The 22,932-nt window shown below is 40.8% G+C and overlaps 1 long non-coding RNA gene and 1 pseudogene across 1 annotated transcript; both read left to right on the forward strand.

The window, feature by feature from the left end:
* Positions 1-4,942: 4,942 nt before the first annotated feature.
* Positions 4,943-7,806, forward strand: LOC116220374. Its single transcript, XR_004163615.2, has 3 exons — positions 4,943-6,750; positions 6,854-6,903; positions 7,230-7,806. It is a non-coding gene; the product is annotated as an uncharacterized LOC116220374 (long non-coding RNA).
* An 11,989-nt stretch (positions 7,807-19,795) lies between these two features.
* Positions 19,796-22,530, forward strand: LOC122132856 (annotated as a pseudogene).
* Positions 22,531-22,932: the final 402 nt, after the last annotated feature.

Genomic DNA, 22,932 nt, shown 5'->3' on the forward strand with positions numbered 1-22,932 from the left:
AGAACGACCCGGGAGTCGCGGAATGTAGGTATGATCGATATGGGACTCCACCGGTCTGAAGCTGGCGTCATCAGGGTTTTAGTCCTTCAGGGAAATGAGTGTAAGTAGTGGCAGGTGCTAGTGATTGCGCAATCAGGAGATTGGGAAGGTGACATGTGGGCGTGATCAGTATTCAGGAGGTGCGTTAGCTGAAGTCAAAGGGGACGTGGCATTAGCTGGGTTCAGCGCTGGCGTGCCACATTCATATGCATACTTTTTAGTAAGTCTCACTACATATTTACAATTATTCAGCTCAATTTAACAATGCAACTTTTTAAATCCATCTATACCTACTGACCCTCTGTGTTACACTAAGTGGTAATCCCTGTTTGATATACAGGAAGTTATGTAACGTCTGAATTCAACTATACTGTTATCAGCTGTGGGAGCACCTTGTGGCACCTTACAAACAAGATTCACAGAATGTGAATCAGAAACACACACACACACACACTTAAGAATTATTATTAGTAGTATTATTAATAATAATAATGATAACAGAGCTTGCCAGAACACACATCTTCACATGTGAAGTTATTCTCACACTGTGAGTTGAACAAACAATCAAATATACAAGATAAGTCCAGACAACACCAAATGATATTAGCCTCTTAAAGAAACAGCACTCAGTTTGCACCAGAGATTATAGTGCTCTCAATAAAATGTAAAAAAATGACACCATGGCAGAGATTCAGGTGGTATCTTGGTGTGGTGCAAAATTGAATTAGCTGAACACATGTCAGTCGTTGAAATGGAAAAAATATCACATCTGGCAATGCAAGATACCATAGGCATTTCTACATTTACAATTGACCTCTGTGCTGTTTATATTCCCCCATCAGAGGCAGACTATATGAGGAAGAATATTTCAACATCTCCAGACAGAAACAAGCAATTCCATTAAGTGTTATAAAACAATAGACCTAATCAGAATGTTGGTAAACAAAGGTTGCCAAGGTACTTCCGGGTGGCTAACTGTCATCCTGTCAACAGCTGTTAGTATAGTAGCATAGTAGCATAACATAGTAGTTTACAGTTGTTCTGCCTCCAGGCATTTAATTTGACTTGTCGAATTTGTAAAAAAAAAATCAGTTTCATCCAGACTTTGATTTTGACGTTGTAATTTTGAGCTGTGCAGGAAGTAGGCAGGTAAAATTGTTCAGAATAATTTGGAAACGGCAAGCTGACAGTCATTTCGCCGGAGAGATTCCTTCTTACAGGTTGATTCCCCAGCAGAGGCATCGCTGTATCTTGTTATATCTAAGTTAATTTCATTGTTTAAAAACGTAGTTATAATGCTAAAAAGGCTATGTTAAAACGTGGATGCTATTAGGAAATGTTAACAGTTCGCTTAACATGTCCTTTCTTTACTTCATGGAACTAGGTGACTTGGCTAATTGCAACATTTTGCTTTTTCTGTTCTAGTTTCACTCTCTTTCACCCTTTGATCACTTGAATTTATTGTCGTGGATTCGGTAAAATTTGAAGAATAAATCTGCAAACAAGAATACAAGACATTCTTCATCTTTATGAATTTAAGAGAGTTTAGCTCGCTGTCTAGTTGAAGTTATCACACCTCAACGAGGACAGTACACTAGTTCATTTACGAATCGATTAACGTCATGCCGAAAACGTGTTGTGTTTGGGGTTGTAATACGGAACCACTAGATACAGAGACTAAGACGGGTGGATAACGCTAGCACAGATCCAGCCTTAGTACGTTTACCGGGCGGTCTCGTTGCATCTAACGGTACCAAACTGGACAGGCTGGCAACCAACCACTAATGACCGGATTTGCGGAAGACATTTTCTCACAGGTCATTTATAAAACGTTTTTGTTGGGTTGCTGTTGGGTAGCATAAAGGTAGCATATCGTGCAAGCTTGCTAGCGTGAGAATGCTAGTCCTGTTGTTGTAAATAAACAAACCACACACAGTGGGGTGATCTGGCTTGGCTATGATACAGTTACTCAAATCTTTTTTTTATAATGCAGGTCGGCCAAACCCTGATGCTGACCACACTGATTTTGCCCAATAACAACACCTGGGACCTGAGTTAGCAGATGCGGTTGGACTGGAGTTAGCTAAGAGAGCACAAATCCTCAAAACTGCTCATCTACAATACAATGCCAAAGTTTTCAATACTGTCAATAAGATAGATAGGTAGGTACTTTATTAATATCTGTGTGGAAAAAATCTTGTGTCCAGACAGATAGCTGGAAAGCTACAAACAGTCCTGAAAATCGTCCATCGTTAAGTTGGATATTGTAGCGATCTCAGTCACTACGAGTTTGATACAATATGACCGTTACTCGCTAACAAATATCAACAGCAACGACATCGGGAACGTCTCGTTTTTCAGTTCACAAGATCATACTCATAAATTGTGATGTTATCATATTCACAATTATGATTAAACGTGTTCGTACCTTGGTTAAATTACATGGAAAATCCTGTTGATTTGTTAAGGTTTACTATGGGCAGGGGCGACGTTTGCCACCCGGAAGTAAGTTATTTGTTGTTGTGACGTCACGGTGAATTGTCGTATTGGGTTCTATTGAATTATTTAGCTGTTTCTGATTGGACGAGAGACGTTCCATGAGTTGGAATATCCCAGGACATCCCAACTCGGACTTTTCACAGCTAATAATAAATCACTCCGTGATGAAACATTCTATAGCACGTTGATACAATTGACCGATCGCGAAACTCCTCCCTAGAACGGCCCTCGTCCAATCATACCTTAGCAACCGCTACTAAGAGAAGAAGGTCCGACAACTTTGAGGTCTGAGCAGCATGGTGAAGCAGTGTGCTTACGGGACTTTTAGATCTGTCACAGAGATTAGAGGGATGCGTGTTTTTTCCCCCGCATTTCCAAAGCTCAAAACACAAGAGGAAAGGTGCCGGCGGTGCATTAAACAGTGTGGGAGACCCCACTCCCACCTCATTATATCGAAAAACACACATATGTCTGCTCCAAAGTAAATGAAGCTGCTTGCAGCTAGCTATGATATCTATCTAGCGAACTACGCTATCGCTAGGTATGATAACTAACTGTCTAGTGGAGAGAACATCCCCAAACAGTTATGGTTCATGACAACTTGTATTATTACCACTACAAGTACATAACTAGTCTCTCCAACTAAAGTGTTAATGTTAAAATCAAAATGTTACCGTCAAAATGTTAATGTTACCGTCTGTAAAATTGCACTCTGAGCTATCCTAGCTAGCGATAGCAAACGCCAGCATTGCAGAACTTTTAACGAACACTTTGTATTTATGCTTGATACAACATTGAACAGAACTTTTAACGAACACTTTGTATTTATGCTGCTGGCGTTTGCTATCTCTGGCCAGGATAGCTCAGCGTGCAATTTTACAGACGTAACATCAACATCGCTAGCTAGGATAGCTCAGCGTGCAATTTTACAGACGGTAACATCAACATCGCTAGCTAGGATAGCTCAGTGTGCAATTTTACAGACGGTAACATTAACATTTTGATTTTAACATTAACACTTTAGTTGGAGAGACTAGCTCGAGCTTAACATACTGTATCAATGTTGAACAAAAGGCCATTATGAAGTTGTTTTATTTTAATCTTTGTGGCATTTTGTGAATGGGCAACCTACTCCTGAGTATCCCAAGGTATGCATAAGGCACAACCTGAGAGCAATAACCTGGCGATCTGATACAAAGCCATAGCATTACATCAGGATCATCATTTTACAAGCAAGTTATCACTACAGTGACTGTGAAATACTTTCAGCAACATGCACACACATCCCTTGAACAATAACGTCACTAGCAGCTATCTTGATCCACACTGGTACGTTACTGTACTGTTCTCTAGATTGTCGCCATCCTAGCTAGCTAGATCGATAGATACCTCCAGTACCAGAGTGTCTCGCCAGAGACGGAATAAATAATAAGAATAAAGAATCTTTGTAGGTTATTAGCTAGCTTGAAATATTATATACATATCTTACCCAGTGGTGAAATAACATGACTAGTCTACAAGGTTTGTGCTGGTTGCATTTAATGAAGAGGTCGTAGGGTTTCTCATTTTTTTTTATTGAGACCTGTATACTTTTGCTTCGATTATTGTTGTGTCCACTTCGTTGTTGATCTTAATATTTTGGATATCCTTCCACTGCATACTGCAGTCCCTTTTGCCTTGATCTGGAGGATATCGTGGAGGTATTACTCCAAAAATCATCACTCACACTGACAGCTATAGCGCTTGTCCCCGTACTCGCCATGGCTTTTAGCTTGACAGTTCCGGGAATTGTGTCGGACGTAGCAACAGTAACTAAGGGGGCGGGGCCCTGGCGATCGGTCAATTAAGTGATAGCCGTTAATTCAAAGTTCTTATAATTCCAAAAGACGTTGACAATGGAACTATTTTTTTGTTGCGGAGAAACAATGGCGAAATAAACATTTTTTAATCAATAACTTCGTGTTTAAATGTTAATTGGTTGACTATAAAATTGTTTTATAAAAGCAGTATAGTACGAGTGCGAGAGGGGTAGGTAACGAATATTCCCACGGGTCTTGTTGCCTGCGCCACTCGGCCTCCGGCCTCGTGGCTACGGCCCAACACCACCCGTGGGAATATCCCTTACCTACCCCACTCGCACTCGTACTATATTGCTTAAGTAATCCCTGTTTGATATACAGGAAGATATGTCACGTCTGAATTCAACTATACTGTTATCAGCTGTGGGAGTACCTTGTGGCACCTTGTAACATTACATCAACATACAAACAAGATTCACAGGATGTGACTCAGAAACACACACACACACACAAACAGAGAGAGAGAGAGAGAGACAGAGACACACACACACTTAAGGATTATTATTAATAGTATTATTAATAATAATAATGATAACAGAGCTTGCCAGAACACACATCTTCACATGTGCAGTTATTCTCACACTGTGAGTTGAACAAACAATGACATATCTTTACATTCTTTTTTTTCTTGTATACTGTAAGTCTAGACAACACCTTACAGCACACCAGAGCTGCAGAGAGCTCTGCTCAAATGACTCAATCTCACTGTGAGTTTTTCAAGAATTCAAACCTTCCTTAACAAACACAATCAATGCCCTGAGTAAAAATCAACTTGACTTTCTCCCAAACCAGCTTACCACATATCATATTTACACCCACACACCCTAATCAGTAAACATGTAAAAGACACAAAAAAATGAAAAATATTTGCTTGCTTTCAATATTCTAAATGATGAATCATTCTATTTGCCACACATGTTACGTGACAAACATTTTAGAAAGTGGTGTCTGATGTGATTAAATTAATATATTCAAGTATATTCAAGTAAAAATGGGCAACAACAGAGACGTGGAGTGAGTCCAACACTCTTCGTCATCTACATTCTTCGTCATCTAAACTCTTCGTCATCAACACTCTTCGTCATCTACACTCTTCGTCATCTAAACTCTTCGTCATCAACACTCTTCGTCATCTAAACTCTTCGTCATCAACACTCTTCGTAATCTACACTCTTCGTCATCTACACTCTTCGTCATCTACACATTAATGAGTTAGTGGTGCAGCTGGACCAATCTACAGCTCCTGGACTTACCCTTCAAGACATCAGGAAGTTTCAGCAAGGCAGTCAATGCGCACAAAGAAAAGCAGTAGAGCACTGTATGCTAGAAAATCGATTTTTTTTACTATATAAACATACCAATCACTATCTGGTCCAAATTAATTGGCAGCATAATACAGCCTATTGCATTATATGGATCGGCATCAAGGCTGGGGAGACCAACAGACTTAACAAGCTGGTGAGGAAGGCTTTGTTGGACTGAAACGGGACAGTGTGGAGGCAGTGGTGGAGAGGATGATGGTGGTACAAAATCCAGATCACACAGGGCAACCTCTTCCATCTCCTCTATGATGAGCTGAGGCAGATGAGGAGCACCTTTCACCACGGCCTCATCTCCCCCATGTGCAAGACCAGGCCATTCAGGCACTCCTTTGTGCCGACAGCCATCTGGCTGCACCACCGCACCTGAGACTCTTTTTGCACCTCCCCAGGACACTCTACAACTGCAATTATATACACTTTGGACACTTCAATCTCTTTAAATACATGAACCTGTGATAATTTGTTTATTTGCTCTTTATCATGGCATTTTGCACTACATGTATATTTGGACACTGCAAATACATGAGCCTGTTTAGTGCACACTATCATTCCTTGTTGTAGCTGATTTGTTTTTTATTGTACTTTTTTATTTATTCATATTTACATATATTTCTTCATCTGTCTTTCTGCTGCTGATTATCACACAAAGTCTTATCTCATCTAACAACAGATTTCTGGTGGTTTCCTGGTGAAAGGATTTTGCCAGGGGTCCAGTTAATGGGAGTGTGGCCTGATAAGAGGCTGGTGCCTTGCCTATTTAAACAAACACAACACTTCCTCTAGCTGACACTTTTCACAATGCAGGGACAGACATTCTTCTGACTCATTGGTATGTGGCCTGTACAAGACCAGTTCTTGGGAAGTGCTCTGGGTTGCCATTCTACTTGTAGCAAAATTAGGCCTACATCACGGTGTTGCTAAATTATTGGCCTATTTGTTTTTGTTAGTTTGTTTTTTGAAAGATGTGATGTAAATAGAAGAAGTAAAATTACACACTTTTCCCCCAGCATTCATTGTCCTGTGCCAGAATGGTAAGACATATAATTAATCTATTGATGATAAAAGTAATTTTCTATGTTTCAATACTTGATTTATTTTTTGTCCATCCTCCAAGCTGCTTTTTCTTGTTTTCAGGCCCAAGAGATCCACAGCCTGTGTAGGCGATACAGCACATCTCTCCTGTGGTATGTCAAAAAGGTCTATACATGGGCTATAAATGCAAATGATAAACAAAGAAACAATTAAACAAACAAAACATTTAAACACCTTTAAAACCTGTTCAGTAAACCTACTACCATCTCATAGTTCCATTGGCAGCAGATTAAATCTCTTGACAGATGTGGTCATCCAAAGTACCTCAGAGCTCATACATTTATGACCATTGGCACTCCAGGGAAAGTGAAACCCAGGGACTGAGATTGCTCCCTTCATGCTGCATTGATCATGTTCCTGGAAAAGGAACTTCCTGTTTGTTGAATAGAGATTTGTGTAACTGAGTGTCATTTCACAGAATTGGGTTTCATCAAGGTGGAATCAGCCAGCTATGGACGGAGTGAAACATCCACCTGCAGTGGACACCCATCAAATCAGATTTCAAACACCCAATACCACCAGTACCTGTCTCAACACATCATGTCTGACAGGTAGCACAACCTGAAAATAATGCACATACCTGGAATTTTATACACACTAATGCAGGTTAAGGGGAGAGGAGAGGAGAGGAGGTCAGTGATGTGGAAAATCATAGATACTCAAAGAATCATATAGCAAGAGGTGAAAACAAAATGTACAATCCTAACAGGAAGAAAATATACGCTAAACATAACATTAATGACACAAAATAGCCACACCACATTTTAAAGAAGGGGGCATACATCTATTTGTATAGCTTAGAGAGGAATGGGCACTGATCAAATGAATCAGTCAGACAAGCACCAGCACTCTCAGTATCTAGCCTTGCCTGGGCTTAAACATATATATCTATGAATCAACACAAATGTCAAAGTCAAAAATCAGATGAGTGGCATGGGGTGACCATTAATGGTGTGTGTGTTTTAACATCATGTCATATTCTTCAGGTGACCCCCCCCCCCTATGACAACAGAGCCTGCACGTGTAAGCTATCACAAGGAAGCAAATCACAAAAATAATGGGCCTTTAGAGCTTTATGGCTCTGACAGAGATGAAGGAAAACGTTTGAGATAAATAAACATGATCTTGATTAACAAATTTTATTCTAGCTAGAAAATAGATAGAAAAGCCATCATGGCTGTCTAGGCCATTTTAGGTTAAACTACAAATGGCCTATGAGCGAGGAAACACAGGAGTATCCTGCACAGTGTTCGGGAGTAGTGAACTGCATGTAGTTCAACTAGTTTTGTACCTACATTTTGCAGTAGCTTACTGGTAATTCAGCTACATTCATATTTGCAAAGTGATTCAAGTAGTGTAAGATAAATTCAGTTTAGGTATGAATTTATTAACATTTTATTTCTATTAACAATGTATGCCCATTTAACCAGTATAACTGAGCAGTTGGAAAGCAGGTTTCAGACAGAGGGGCCTAAGATAACATTCAAAGAACTGCTTTCAAGTTCAAGAATGACCAGTGACATAAATTCCAAGGTCATAGGGCACCCTGGGCAGGAGACAGAGGAGATAGGGAGACGATCTGTACCAGGGAGTGGAGATTCACAGAAACTTAATTGTCAGGCCAGAAATTACGACTGAAACATGCAAGTCACAGAGAGGCGTATACGTGTGGGGCCCAGGAAGCACCATCAGTGAAGACTGGACTTATAAACCATTGTTATCACATGTAAAATTCAGAACGCGTTCTCCAGCCGTGGGTGACAGAGCCATTGTGAACTCTGCATCTCCGGCTGAATCTTGTCCAATCTTAAAACCAGTAAACTCAGCTGTATCAAACCAAGTGCTACGTGTGGTGGTCCGATTACTCTGATTTCTCTGTAAACCAGCACGCAGATAGTTAATTTTAACTTAACAGTAGTCAAAAAAAATAACGGTACGTAGCTTATAAAGGACTAATACAAGGCAGTGCCAACCTGATGGAAGACGTAAAACAGTGGACTTAACGATTCAAGCACTTGCAGTCTGGGCACTCATATGGACAGGCTGCATACACCAACCTCTCTAACAACTCCACCAACCAACATTATGCCTGACACACACACACACACGCACGCACGCACGCACGCACACACACATACACACACACAGGTTGTAGAAATGGGCTGAATGTTGTCTATCAGGAGAGTCTGTGTTTACCTGAATCAGAACCGAGGCCCCATGTTTACATTCTTTTATTTTTTTTCACAGAACGACCATATCACCTCTGCAGAACAGGACAAATAATGAGAGCTTTTGTTGTGAGCTTCACACACACACAGCAGTGTAAATATTACAGTACTAATTAATGTATGTACATTGCAAAATATTTTTTCAAGTTAAGTTAGAAATTACACGTATGACATACAAGACTACATTTCTTTTTTTGCTGTTTGTATATAAAATAGGGCTGTCAATAGATAAAAAAAATTAAGTAATTAATCTCACATTTTGAAATTCATTAATCTAGATTAATCGCGATTAAAAGTTTGTTTGTCTGGGGTTTTTTTTTTACTTCCAATGAAAAATATCTCAATTTCCATACATTGTCAATCAAATGAGCTGTGACACCCAGGTAATTGTCATTGCTGACTGATGTCCAGTGGTCACCAGTAAGGGTGACGGTGGCAGCTTGCTCGAGGAGCTGAATTTTTCATGCTCTCTCGCCGTCATAAAAGGAATGTACGCGAGACACAATGGTGCCCCTCAACGGTAAATCATAAGAGTTGTCTCCTGAAGCAATTCGAATCACCTCAGTCAGCCCAACGTCCTTAACTATGTTGATGGTCCGACAGTCACCGGCAACCCAAACTGCTAAAGCGTTGGTAACCTTTTCACGGACTGGTCTAGTTATTTTACTAGAGAAGTCGTAGAGTGTGGGTTGGCCACCATCTAACCTGGGACTGCTTTCTGTCGGGTGCTTTGCATTAAGGTGATAACTTAAAGACGAGCTGCTTCTGTGATAGCTAAATTCAATTTGACAAATGCTACATACAACTTTAGTTTTGTCGATTGTTCCGTAATTTTGCCTATTAAACAGAAACTTTCCGCCCAACAATCCCTCAGCTCTCTCCATCTTCAACTACCGCAGTGGTTCTCAAACTTTTTCTGTCATTCCCCACTTTGAACAAGGGGGGCTATTGGTAGGCCAAGCCCCCTACTTACATTGCCCGAGGGGACACAGGTTCAAAGGATGGTGAAAGGATACATCCCCCAATACAAACCACATTTAAAAATACATCAAGTTTGACTTATTTGGGGATCAAAATGACTCATTCAACAGAGGACCTTGTATCCACTTACTATAGCCCAGTGATAATATGTATTGCCTATGTACCAATGAGCGTGCCATCTAGTTTTGAGTGTTTCATTTTATATAATTTATTTTATTTTTATCATTATTATAATGTTTTTGTCTGGTAGGTTGTTTCTTCTGTTTACTGTATTCGTAACTTGTTGTTCCTTGAAAGGAGAAAGTACTTCAGGGTTAGGTTAGGATTAGCAGTTTTACCTTAAAATAACAGCTTAAAAAAATTGGGGCGCTACAATGACATTTAATATGGAGAATCGCATCCGTGCCATTGCCATACCAGGGTCCATAGGCATATTACTGGGTTATTAAGGTTTGCCTGAAGCCGCCCGGTTACTACTGTCTGCCGAACTAGTAAGTAGCTTATTTGCCATCTTGCTTTGTCTTGTGCTGCACTTGCTTGATGTGTGTCTGTGTTAGGAAAGTTGTTGACTCACTAGTTTGTCATAGTGTCAAAGTAAGCCAATTTCAAGAGGTTTCGCTAGGTTTAGCCGCTAGCATCTCATTAGCGATTAGCAATTCCTACATAATGCCACTTTAAGCGGTTTGAGCTGAATTAAGCGCAGAAGTTTGGTACAAAGAAGAAGAAGAAGAAGCAGAAGAAGAAGTATAAGTAGCCTAGGAACAACAATACTGGGCATTTCATGCACTGTAATTAAACAGTATGCATAATGCAACAAAATGCATTTATTAAATGTCAGCTAAAAGTAAGTAACCTTACTTTTATAACCTCTTTAAGTAACCTCCTATAATGTTTGTCAGGTTACATTTTATATTTTGAAGCATTAGTTATGTTTCCAAAACCAAAAACATTTATGAATGTGAATAATGGTTGCACAGCTGTGATATAGTACACTGTGTATGCACTGTCACAATGAATTGATCTCCATTTGTACAGGAACTTGATTCCTATTTACATTTAGGAATTGAAGAGAGAATGGTTGACAGCTTAATATGTTCAAACAATGCTTTGACTAACATTTAGTTGAGGGTTGGTCACCTGATTCAGGGTGGGTTTTCCCCTGTTAACCCTGTACTGGCTGGTTCATTAAACTTTCATCTCCCTGCAATCTTGGTGTTGTCTGCCATTCCATGACAAATCAGTACAGGCTTTAATATATGTCTTGTGTTGCTCCTTCTTTAAGGATACATTTAATCTCTATCACTCAATTCCAATGTGTCACCATGTTGCTGAACCAAGGTGTAGGTGAAATTGGTACCAGCCTCACATGGGAGTACCAGACTATGTAGGTAACTTACCCTGTGAGCAGGAGCCGGGTGAATGTGGGTGACATTGTGTGTAAATTGTGATACCGTCTTTGCGAGGGCCACCAAGACACACTGGTGCTGTCCTTGCAACAGCAACAATATGTTGGTAGTCTCACCCGATTGGACAGGCATCAACCATTCAACACAAAGGCAGATCAATTAAGTTGAACACCTAGGGGGCGCCACACAAAGTGTAGTGTCCTCCACGTGGTCAAAATAATGATAATCCACAAATCAGTCTCGTTAAATATATCAGTCTCATAAAATATATTATACTATCAATTTGGAACTCTGATTAATAATTAAATTAATAACTACAACCAAAGTTACCTTACTAATAGTATAGTTGAAGGTCATTAGAATTCTGAATAGAAGAGGTTGGCAACGTCCATTCTTGTGCAACATTAAATAAACCAGCGTATATAAATCAAAGTATTTATTCACACAATGATACGAAAAGAACACACAATATGTAATCTAGCTAAATGTAACTAACCAATGAATTGAAGGAATGGGTGTATGTGTAATCGAGAGGGAGTGTGTGTGTGAGCTTGTGAGCTCGGGGTTGCGCTGTTAGGAGCGCGCCAGAAAGAATGTGTGTGTGTGTTCCTTTGTCTGATCACCGTAGTTCCGCGTGCATGTGTGTGCACGTACGCGAACATACATGTGATGTGAACAAGGACGAGCCTATATGCAGCGCGAAGTTCGAGTATTCTCTTCGCGTGTGAGGCTATGTGAAGGCCAATGTATGTGTAATCGTGCGCGATTAAGGTGCCATGTTAGGAAAGAGGGAAATGGTTAGTGATGCATGCAAGACTCGATGTGTCTGAGAAGCAATCCTAACGATAACCCTTAGATGGTGTGGCGAAGCCAACTACCAGCTAACAATGAACATATATATCACAGTTACGTTCAGTAAACAAAACATATGAAACACATGAACAATGGCATGTAAACAGTCTTATGCTTAGCCAGGTTGTGAATAGCTAAGATAGCTAAATGCCCAGTTAATGTCAGAGTTACCAGTCCTTTATGAAAAGAGTCGTGCTGGCGAGTCCGATGTTGAAAAGGGCAGAAGAGATTATGCCGTCCGTAGCTGGAGAAAGTTGTCCTTGCTGTGATGTCTCTGTTTTACTGCAGTTTAGGTCGGAGGATTTGATCGCTCAGAACGTTGCAGTTGCCTTCTGTTCCCGTTGTGTGGAGTTAGCTAGCAGGTCTGTTGTTAGCTGCTTTCGCTAAACATACTGCGTCTCACTGAGCAGTTCGTTGACAGAGATCTTAGGCGTGTGTCGGCCGTAAGACGTGAGAACAAAGAGAGTAGTTCTTCACCGTGTGACGGTGTGCTCACGCGGTGTTGGAGGTCCAAGAGGCTTGCTCCTCGCGGACGATGCCCGGAGGGAGAGAGAGGGGTCCTAGCCAGGTGGGCGCCGACAGAGAGAGAGTCACATCTGGGGAGATGCGGCTATTATCCACGCTCAGGTGGGCGTGGTTAAGAAAAGCATCAGGTTACATTTTTATGACAGGTAAAACCTGACGTAGTTTCCGGGGGAACCCATAGACAAGTTACTGATTAAAGTCAACCACAATGGACGAATTCCAGTGTACCTACATCCCCCCTGTGGTCACGGGATTGCACCGGATGTGTGATCCAGTGAGCACAACTGTACATAGTCCATGTGTGGGAAAAGTTCATTGGTCAGACAGTCAAAGTTGTAACATCAGTACTGGGCATTTGTTGATACTATCTATCCTGGCTAAGCAGGTACAAAATCATTAAGTTACAAAAGACAAGGTCCAAATAAACAGTAATGACAATGACATAGCATACAACAAATAAACCAGTGGGTCATCTACTCATCAGGGTTAGTGAGAATAGGAAATGTTAGTGATGTCAACTTGTTGGGCTGAGATGCAGAGATAGTGGCACCTGATACAATGATAAAACCATTGCTGGAGAATCCAAGAGTGTGTTTGTTGGACCACTCAATAGATTGGATGACAATACTGACTAGTAGATGGCTAGTGACTGACTAGTCTTGGCAGCCTTTGCTGTTTTTGTCCTTCAGGCATGTTCTGCTGCGGAAGGGTGTCATCATGTTCTCAAAATCTTAAAGCTCAAATGGCTGTATCAAGGTTTTGTGTGGCAGTATGGTAATGTCCTAGCCTTGTGTTGGAAGTGGACATGTGCATGGTTAGCTTTGTCTGGGATGTATGAAGCTAGTGTGCTACTGCAAATGAAGTACCTGTTCAGACTAATGGAAGTTGCTGCTGTTGCTAACAAATCCAAGTTGGCCCATACAACTACAAGAAAAGTGAGATCCCTGAGCAAGCAGTTGTCTTACTGTCAGTGCAGGGTGGCTTGTGTTGTTTGGCTCAACAGACAGTTATTAACGAACTCTAGAGTTCATGCGCTTGGAGTGTCGCCTGACTCGTGGCTCAGGGCTGTAACGCTCTGGGTAACCATAGTCAGAGGGGCAGTCAGAGGCACTATCACTGTCTGTAGCCTTGCGGCCATGGTCTGAGAGACGGTCAGTGTAACGGTAGTCATCACCTGACGAATCTAGGGGCAGGTCATGTTTCTGGGCCATTATTTCTGAATATGGCCTTCTACTGCTTCTAGGGGATGTATTCCCATTACGACGCTGATGATGGACATGGCGGTTACGCTCAGTGTCCCTATGAGGCCGTTTGTCACCCCCCTTTGATCTGTAGTGAGGGTGAACTTGTGAGGCAGTGAATTTGGGAGACGCTCTGGTATCTGAGCAGGCAGGCTCAGTTGTTTTTCCCCTTTCTTTGGAATTGACAACAGTTTCCCAAGCCATCTGTGTCATCTTCCTGATCTCATTCAGTGAGGGGTTACCTTGATGCGTCCTGAGGGAAACGTGAGTGCGCACACATGGATGCAGGTTTCGCAAGAACAGAGACTTGAAAGTGGAACTTTCTAAGCCTGGTGCATTCTTGCCCTGGAAGTATGCATGTCTCAAACGTTTATAAAAATCCCTAGGGTGTTCTCGACGGGAGTGTTTAATTTGGGAGGCAGCAACCAACGATGCGATCTCGTCAGCGGGAGAAGAGTATTCTTCTTTTAAAGCATGACAGAGATCTGCGTAATCATCTCTGATACGGGGAGGTTGTGCCTGAATAAACTTGTGGACTGCTTTAGAGCTAGTTTTCCACATGAGTTTAATTTTTTCCCTTTGGTTTGCGTTGGGTAGGTCAGTCATGTTGATGTCTAGTTCCCTAACGTAATCGTCAATGTCTTGATCACAGTTGTCTGGGTCAAACATTTCAATGTCCTTAGCTATGAGCTCAAGCACTTCTAGACGGGGACTCTGTGAGGTCTTTTCTGAAGAAGGCGAGGTAATTCTAGCATGGGAACGGACATGTCTATCACATGCTAATGTGCTTCTCTCTGGGTGAGAGGCAGATGCTGGACAGCGGTACTCACTCTCGTGGCTGTATGGAGAGGAGGCTGAACAGTCTGGACATGACCTAATCCTGCCTTCGGAAGGAAGGGCACGGACGAATGTGTTATGGATCAGAGGCTGAGAATAAGTATGGGCAGTATGTCTACTGGAGGATAAACTACCTGTTTCTTCAGTGTCTGTAAGGGGCAGATGGGAAGTCATATGGCTGTTAACTCGGTCTCTCAGTAGAGGTTGAGGAGCTGACTTCATTCCCAAGGACTGAGGGTCAGTTGGGAAGTGTTCCCATCTGAATGAAGGAGGGGTAGACCTTTCATCAAGGGAGGAGTGTGAATCAGAGTAGCCTGACTCACATCGGCTGAACGACTGTGGTGGGGCAGGGTGTTCTGACCTAACCTTCAGTAGCTCCTCCTTGTGTGAACAGAGTTCTAACTCTGTTGAGTGTAGGTCTCCTAGGTAGCGCATAGCTTTCTTGCTAGCTGTCTGTACCTCGTGGAGGAGACTAGCATTCTGCGCTTTAAGGTATTCTACCTCCCTATCTAATGCTGCGTTGCTCTGAAAGGCAAGGCTGGTTTGCCTGTGAAAGTTCAGTAGCAAGCACGTTAACAATGGGTCTTTGGATGCAGTCTGTGCATCATACCTGTTACTTAGTAGAGAGTCTATCTCCTTCCTGCATTCAATGAAACTCAAACTGTTAATGAGTTCAGGGTAGCCGGGTTTCAGGCTTTGTGCTACGGAAGAGATAAACTGCTCTACACAGGGGTTATCCATTGTTAGGTTTAGCTAGAGGGGTAAGCTAAAATAGGGTAAAGTAGGATTGAACTTAGGTGTTTGGCTATGGTGTTGCAGTGGCAGACACCTTGCAGTGTGACTTGGGCAGTACACTGGCCTAACCTAAAAGTGTAGTAACCTACGCTATGAGGGTAGCTTCCTGTGAATGAGGTATAGCTACAGCACCATCTAGTGGCTCTAGTGGGCATAAAAGTTTGGGCACACTAACTGAGATGCAGGGCAGTAACAGTCAGGATATTACCTTGGCTAGACTCAAGCTGGAACACGTGGTGGTAACAGCTAGGTGCACAAGTTGTTTCACAGGGCCGGTAGCACGCTGTGGCTCTCTCTCAGTCTCTATTCCTTTCACTGGCTGGAATGCATGGCAGTAACAGTCAGGTAGAAGCTCTCTTTCACAGGGCCGGTGGCACGCTGTGACTTAGTTAAAAGGGGAAGCAGAAGATTTAGCACAGTTAATTCTGACAGCTTGACAATGTTGCATTGAATACGTGGTATTCAAATGCTGGACAGAAATTCACAATTCCTACAGAGTAGGTTTAACCTGAATGGCTAGCAGCAATAGCAAGTTCCAAGATTTCCAAGATCTGGAAAAATTGATTGTTCACTAATTAAATATCAAATAGCTTGTGAGCTCAATTTGATATATAAAGCTTTGCACTTATTTGTAAGTAAAGCTAGTGCCTAGTCCTATGGCAGACTAGTGGCAGTGAGTGTTACGACTGTTTGCCTAGTCTAACACTAGAATATCAAATTCTGAATTTGGCCTGAAATTAAGCTGACATTAATATTGCACAAATATGAATGATTGCCAACAGTACTATCCTCACACGGGCTGCACCAAATTATGTAGGTGAAATTGGTACCAGCCTCACATGGGAGTACCAGACTATGTAGGTAACTTACCCTGTGAGCAGGAGCCGGGTGAATGTGGGTGACATTGTGTGTAAATTGTGATACCGTCTTTGCGAGGGCCACCAAGACACACTGGTGCTGTCCTTGCAACAGCAACAATATGTTGGTAGTCTCACCCGATTGGACAGGCATCAACCATTCAACACAAAGGCAGATCAATTAAGTTGAACACCTAGGGGGCGCCACACAAAGTGTAGTGTCCTCCACGTGGTCAAAATAATGATAATCCACAAATCAGTCTCGTTAAATATATCAGTCTCATAAAATATATTATACTATCAATTTGGAACTCTGATTAATAATTAAATTAATAACTACAACCAAAGTTACCTTACTAATAGTATAGTTGAAGGTCATTAGAATTCTGAATAGAAGAGGTTGGCAACGTCCATTCTTGTGCAACATTAAATAAACCAGCGTATATAAATCAAAGTATTTATTCACACAATGATACGAAAAGAACACACAATATGTAATCTAGCTAAATGTAACTAACCAATGAATTGAAGGAATGGGTGTATGTGTAATCGAGAGGGAGTGTGTGTGTGAGCTTGTGAGCTCGGGGTTGCGCTGTTAGGAGCGCGCCAGAAAGAATGTGTGTGTGTGTTCCTTTGTCTGATCACCGTAGTTCCGCGTGCATGTGTGTGCACGTACGCGAACATACATGTGATGTGAACAAGGACGAGCCTATATGCAGCGCGAAGTTCGAGTATTCTCTTCGCGTGTGAGGCTATGTGAAGGCCAATGTATGTGTAATCGTGCGCGATTAAGGTGCCATGTTAGGAAAGAGGGAAATGGTTAGTGATGCATGCAAGACTCGATGTGTCTGAGAAGCAATCCTAACGATAACCCTTAGATGGTGTGGCGAAGCCAACTACCAGCTAACAATGAACATATATATCACAGTTACGTTCAGTAAACAAAACATATGAAACACATGAACAATGGCATGTAAACAGTCTTATGCTTAGCCAGGTTGTGAATAGCTAAGATAGCTAAATGCCCAGTTAATGTCAGAGTTACCAGTCCTTTATGAAAAGAGTCGTGCTGGCGAGTCCGATGTTGAAAAGGGCAGAAGAGATTATGCCGTCCGTAGCTGGAGAAAGTTGTCCTTGCTGTGATGTCTCTGTTTTACTGCAGTTTAGGTCGGAGGATTTGATCGCTCAGAACGTTGCAGTTGCCTTCTGTTCCCGTTGTGTGGAGTTAGCTAGCAGGTCTGTTGTTAGCTGCTTTCGCTAAACATACTGCGTCTCACTGAGCAGTTCGTTGACAGAGATCTTAGGCGTGTGTCGGCCGTAAGACGTGAGAACAAAGAGAGTAGTTCTTCACCGTGTGACGGTGTGCTCACGCGGTGTTGGAGGTCCAAGAGGCTTGCTCCTCGCGGACGATGCCCGGAGGGAGAGAGAGGGGTCCTAGCCAGGTGGGCGCCGACAGAGAGAGAGTCACATCTGGGGAGATGCGGCTATTATCCACGCTCAGGTGGGCGTGGTTAAGAAAAGCATCAGGTTACATTTTTATGACAGGTAAAACCTGACGTAGTTTCCGGGGTAACCCATAGACAAGTTACTGATTAAAGTCAACCACAATGGACGAATTCCAGTGTACCTACAAAGGTGTTTAATGATATTTAATAAAGTTATGCTAAACAGTTAATTTATGAGTATGGCCAGTGCTCTTATAGCGTAAATTCAGCGAACTGCAAAACATTTGATAAAATAGAAGTCAATAACTAAACTTTTGATAGAGAATAGAAATTAAACAGTATGCATAATGCAATAAAATGCATGTATTACATTTCAGATTATTGTAACAGTAAATTAGCTAATAAATAAGTAACCTTACATTTATTACCTATTCAAGTAACCTCCTATAATGTTCGTCAGGTTACATTTTATATTTTGAAGCATTAGTTATGTCTCCAAAACCTAAATATCCTAAACACATTTATGAATGTGAATAATGGTTGCACAGCTGTCAGAAACACTATTTGTGCAGTGTTGAAATGCACTGTCTGTAGAATTGCTCTCCAGTTGTACAGGAACTTGATTCCTATTTACATTAAGGAATTGAAGAGAGAATGGTTGACAGCTTAAAATGTTCAAACAATGCTTTGACTAACATTTAGTTGAAGGTTGGCTACCTGATTTATTTTGGGTTTCCCCCTGTCAGTTTTTCTGTAACCACAAACCGACAAAGATAACAACCTAGCCAAGAATATATCTTCATGTTTTAAAGAAGTTCTTGTGTGCAGCCTGTATAAAAGGTGTTGTTGGTTGTGTGGTGGCACTACACGACACTCACAAAAGAGTTTAGTGTTAAAAAGTATAAAGTTTAGAAAAATGGGACGTTTCTTCGTTAAGCAGAAGTTTGGTACAAAGAATAACTAGAATATGCATTTCCTGAAGGAAATACCAGTGCATAAAATACAAAAGTTAAGAAAGGAAGAAGAAAGGACAGAAATTGGTAAAAAGAATAAGAAGCCACCGAATAACAACAGGGCATTTCATGCACTGTAATTAAACCCCAGTGATCTCACAATGAAAAAGATGCAATACGAGTTCCACACATACCTGGAATGTTACGTACTGTAATGCACTTATGCACAGTTATACACATATATAATACGTAGTTGCTTGAGTTACGTTTCTGCTCATTTTTTTTTTACAGATGCAATGGTCAAATTGTGTTGCACTATTCACAAACAAAGTGTTTTCAGAGCGCTGTGTTGGGACCTATAAATGCAAATTAAACCCCAGTAATCTCACAATTTAGAGTGATGGACAATCGATTCCCTAACAAAAGCTTCCAGGTGGTTTCCAGGAGGTCAGTTAATAAGGTGGTGAAAGGATTTTGCCAGGAGTCCAGTTAATGGGAGTGTGTCCTGATAAGAGGCTGGTACCTTGCCTATTTAAGTAAGCACAACACTTCCTCTAGCTGAGACTTTTCACAATGCAGGGACAGACACTCTTCGGACTCATTGGTATGTTGCCTGTACAAGACCAGTTCTTTAGCGGTGCTCTGGGTTGCAAATCTACTTGTAGCAAAATTCATTAAAATCACTGGGCCTATATCACTGTATCTGTAAATTATTGTCCTATTTGTTTTTGTTTCCTAGTTTTTTTAATTAATAGATGTAAACAGAACAATTCTAACATTCTATGATTTCTCCCCCCCAGCATTTATCGCCCTGTGCCAGAATGGTAAGACACATTATTTATCTATTGATGATGCTGATACCATTTCTATGTTTCAATACTTGATGTATTATTTGTCCATCCTATCCATCCTCAAAGCTGCTTGTTCTTGTTTTCAGGCATAGAGGCCGAGAATTTTACAGAATGTGAAGGCGACAAAGCACAGCTCTCCTGTGGTATGTCAAAGACATATAGGTCTATACATGGGCTATACCGGTATATGCAAACGATAAACAAAGAAACAAGCTAATTAAATATTTAAACACTATAAAAATCTGTCCAGTAACCTTTCTCACATTTCCACTGGTTGAAGATTACATCTATTGTCAGATGTTGTCATCCAAAATAACTTGGTCATACATTTTTAAGTCATATTCCTGGAAAAGTAACTTCCTGTTTGTTGAATAGACATTTCTGTAACGGAGTGTCTTTCCACAGGAGGGGCCTTCATCAAGGTGATCTCAGCCAGGTATGGACGTAGTGACAGCACCACCTGCAGCAGCGGACAACCATGGTATAAGCTTTCAAACACCGGATGCCAACAGTACCTGTCTCGATGCATCATGTCTGACAGGTAGCAAACCTGAAAATAATGCACATACCTGGAATGTTTTACACATTAATGCTCACATGCACATCAAAACACCAACACTCTATTATTGTTTTTAACAGGTGCAATGGACTGTCTAGTTGTACTGTACCCGTTACAAACTCTGTGTTCTCTGATCCTTGTCGTGGGACTTATAAATACTTAAATGTATCTTACATATGCGTCCCAGTCTGTGACTATATATTTTCAACAAGCTTTTCAAATGTGACCGTACCTACTGACCCTCTATGGTGTTATACTAAATGGTTCTTCCTTTTTGACACACAGAAAGAAGTGTAACGTGTGAACATGCCCGGAGTGTTATCAGCTGTGGTAAGCCTTGAGCAGACATGCATGCATACGTACAGATTGTACATGCCAGATTACATATCCAAAAGTCAAATGTATAACACAAATATCCAGTCATTCACATTTTTATTTCGGTATTTTTAAAACTGAGTTTTGCTAAATTTATAATTGTTATTTCAATGCTGATTCATCTCAAGCCAAGGGAAGCCTGTTTATTCATCACGCCAATTATGGAAGGAGGGATCGCCAGACCTGCCCCAATATAGACGCAACAACCTCAGACTGTTATGACTCTCAAACAGACAAGCTACGCTCCAGGTCAGAGTCTTTCAATTCAAGCTGACAAATAGCCTTTAAAAAGTCAAAAGCAAGGGTTGTGTTGCTGTAGCACCAGTCATTGGTGTTGATACCCAGGCACACCCAGTTTGCATTTGTGTCCAGACTAAAATGATCATGTGTGTGCTTTCTAATCTGTCCAATCCCTGCAGATGCAATGGGTGGAAGTCTTGTGCGTTAGATGCTTCAAACGCCGTCTTCTCTGATCCCTGTTATGGTGTCAGCAAGTACTTGGAAGTGACATATAGTTGTGTGAGTACAGTGATGTATCTGTAAAGTAATGATACACAGAGGGATTCTGAGGTCCTCAACACATAAGCTGCTCAATGTGACGTAGAAATGGGCTGAATGTTGTCTATCAGGAGAGTCTGTGTTTATCTGAATCAGGACCTGGGCCCCATGTTTACATTCTTTTATTTTCACAGCCCGACCATATCACCACTTCTGAAGAAATCACAGCTGTAACAATCAAACAGGACAAATAATGAAAGCTATTGTAGTGAGCTTCAGACTCACACACAGCAGTTTAAATATTAAAGTACAAATTAATGTATGTATATTGCAAAATGTGCAAAATATGCATAATTACTGCTGAACCAGCTGATGGAGATAATTTCCAAACACTGTTAATGACTTAAGAATATACTAATCAAGTGCATTTTATTAATGATTACTTTGTATGAATCATGTGCTTATGTAAGCAGGGACATGGCTTTTCTGTGTTCCTGTATATGTGTAACTTTGATTAGTAGTCACTGGCGCCACTTAGTCTGCATATGTGTAAGATCTACATGCGTAAGTGAAGGAACCTCTTGTCTATGTTTGGGTGAGTTCAGTGGTGATAGGGAGGGTTGAACTGTGCCTTTTTTGACCTTGTGTAGAACTGACATCCTTTGGAAGACAGGAAGCTCAGTTAGAGATCTTAGTCAAGAGTGGCTATTATGACTGAGATGTTAAACGTCATGTATGGCGTCAGGAGTAGATAAATCTTAAGTATATAAACCCTGTGCGATGTAAGTGAAATTGCTTCACTTTCATCCTTGTGCTGTGAGTGAGCCCGATTGCAATTGTTATTGAATCAATATACTGATCTACAACTCCTGAGTCCTGAGATAACTTGAGAGTGAATTTGAACCTATCACCAGCATTTTTTTTTACCAAGTTAGAAATGACACGTAAATGACATACAAGACTACATTTTATTTTTTGCTGTTTGTATTAAAATATAATATATTCACCTGTACTGTAATGCCATAAAGAGGAATTTATGTTTTGAACATTGATCAATAGTATGTATGACAACAAACAGGACTGAATCTTAAATATTTCTAAATAGAATAAATGCAGTTTAGAGTGATAATGACTTCAGTGTATCCTTCAGTAGGGTCTTGAATGAATGGAAATGAGTGAATCTGAAACAGAGATCTTATGTAAACTATATACAGTAACTATTTAAAATAGCTCACAATAGAAGGGATAGCAAGGACAAATGATTATGTGCATTATATAGAAATGTGCTTTATGTTCAAATAAAGAAATACAAAATGTTTCTGCCTATAGTTTTCTTTTTCTGGAGATTTTGTTGGCCATTACATAACTACGAATTCAGACTTAATTGCAGATACATCTAGCGGTGGTGGTCCAGAGCTGTGTTGGGACCTATAAATACTTCCAAGTATCCTTCTGATGGAGATAATTTGCAAACACTGAGGTTATCCATTGAAATTGATAATTGACGAATTAAGAAAGATGATTGTGATTTTGAATTATCCATTGAAACGGATAAAAGGAGGGATTGATGGAGATAATTTGCAAACACTGTTAATTACTTAAGAATGTATGAATCATGTGTTTATGAAATGGCTTTTCTGTGTGTGTGTGTAACTTAGAATATTAGGTGCCACTTAGTCTGCATATGTACAAGAGCATGTTTAGACCAGAAGTGATAA

Source organism: Clupea harengus, chromosome 4 (assembly GCF_900700415.2).
Source record: "Clupea harengus chromosome 4, Ch_v2.0.2, whole genome shotgun sequence".
NCBI lineage: Eukaryota > Metazoa > Chordata > Actinopteri > Clupeiformes > Clupeidae > Clupea > Clupea harengus.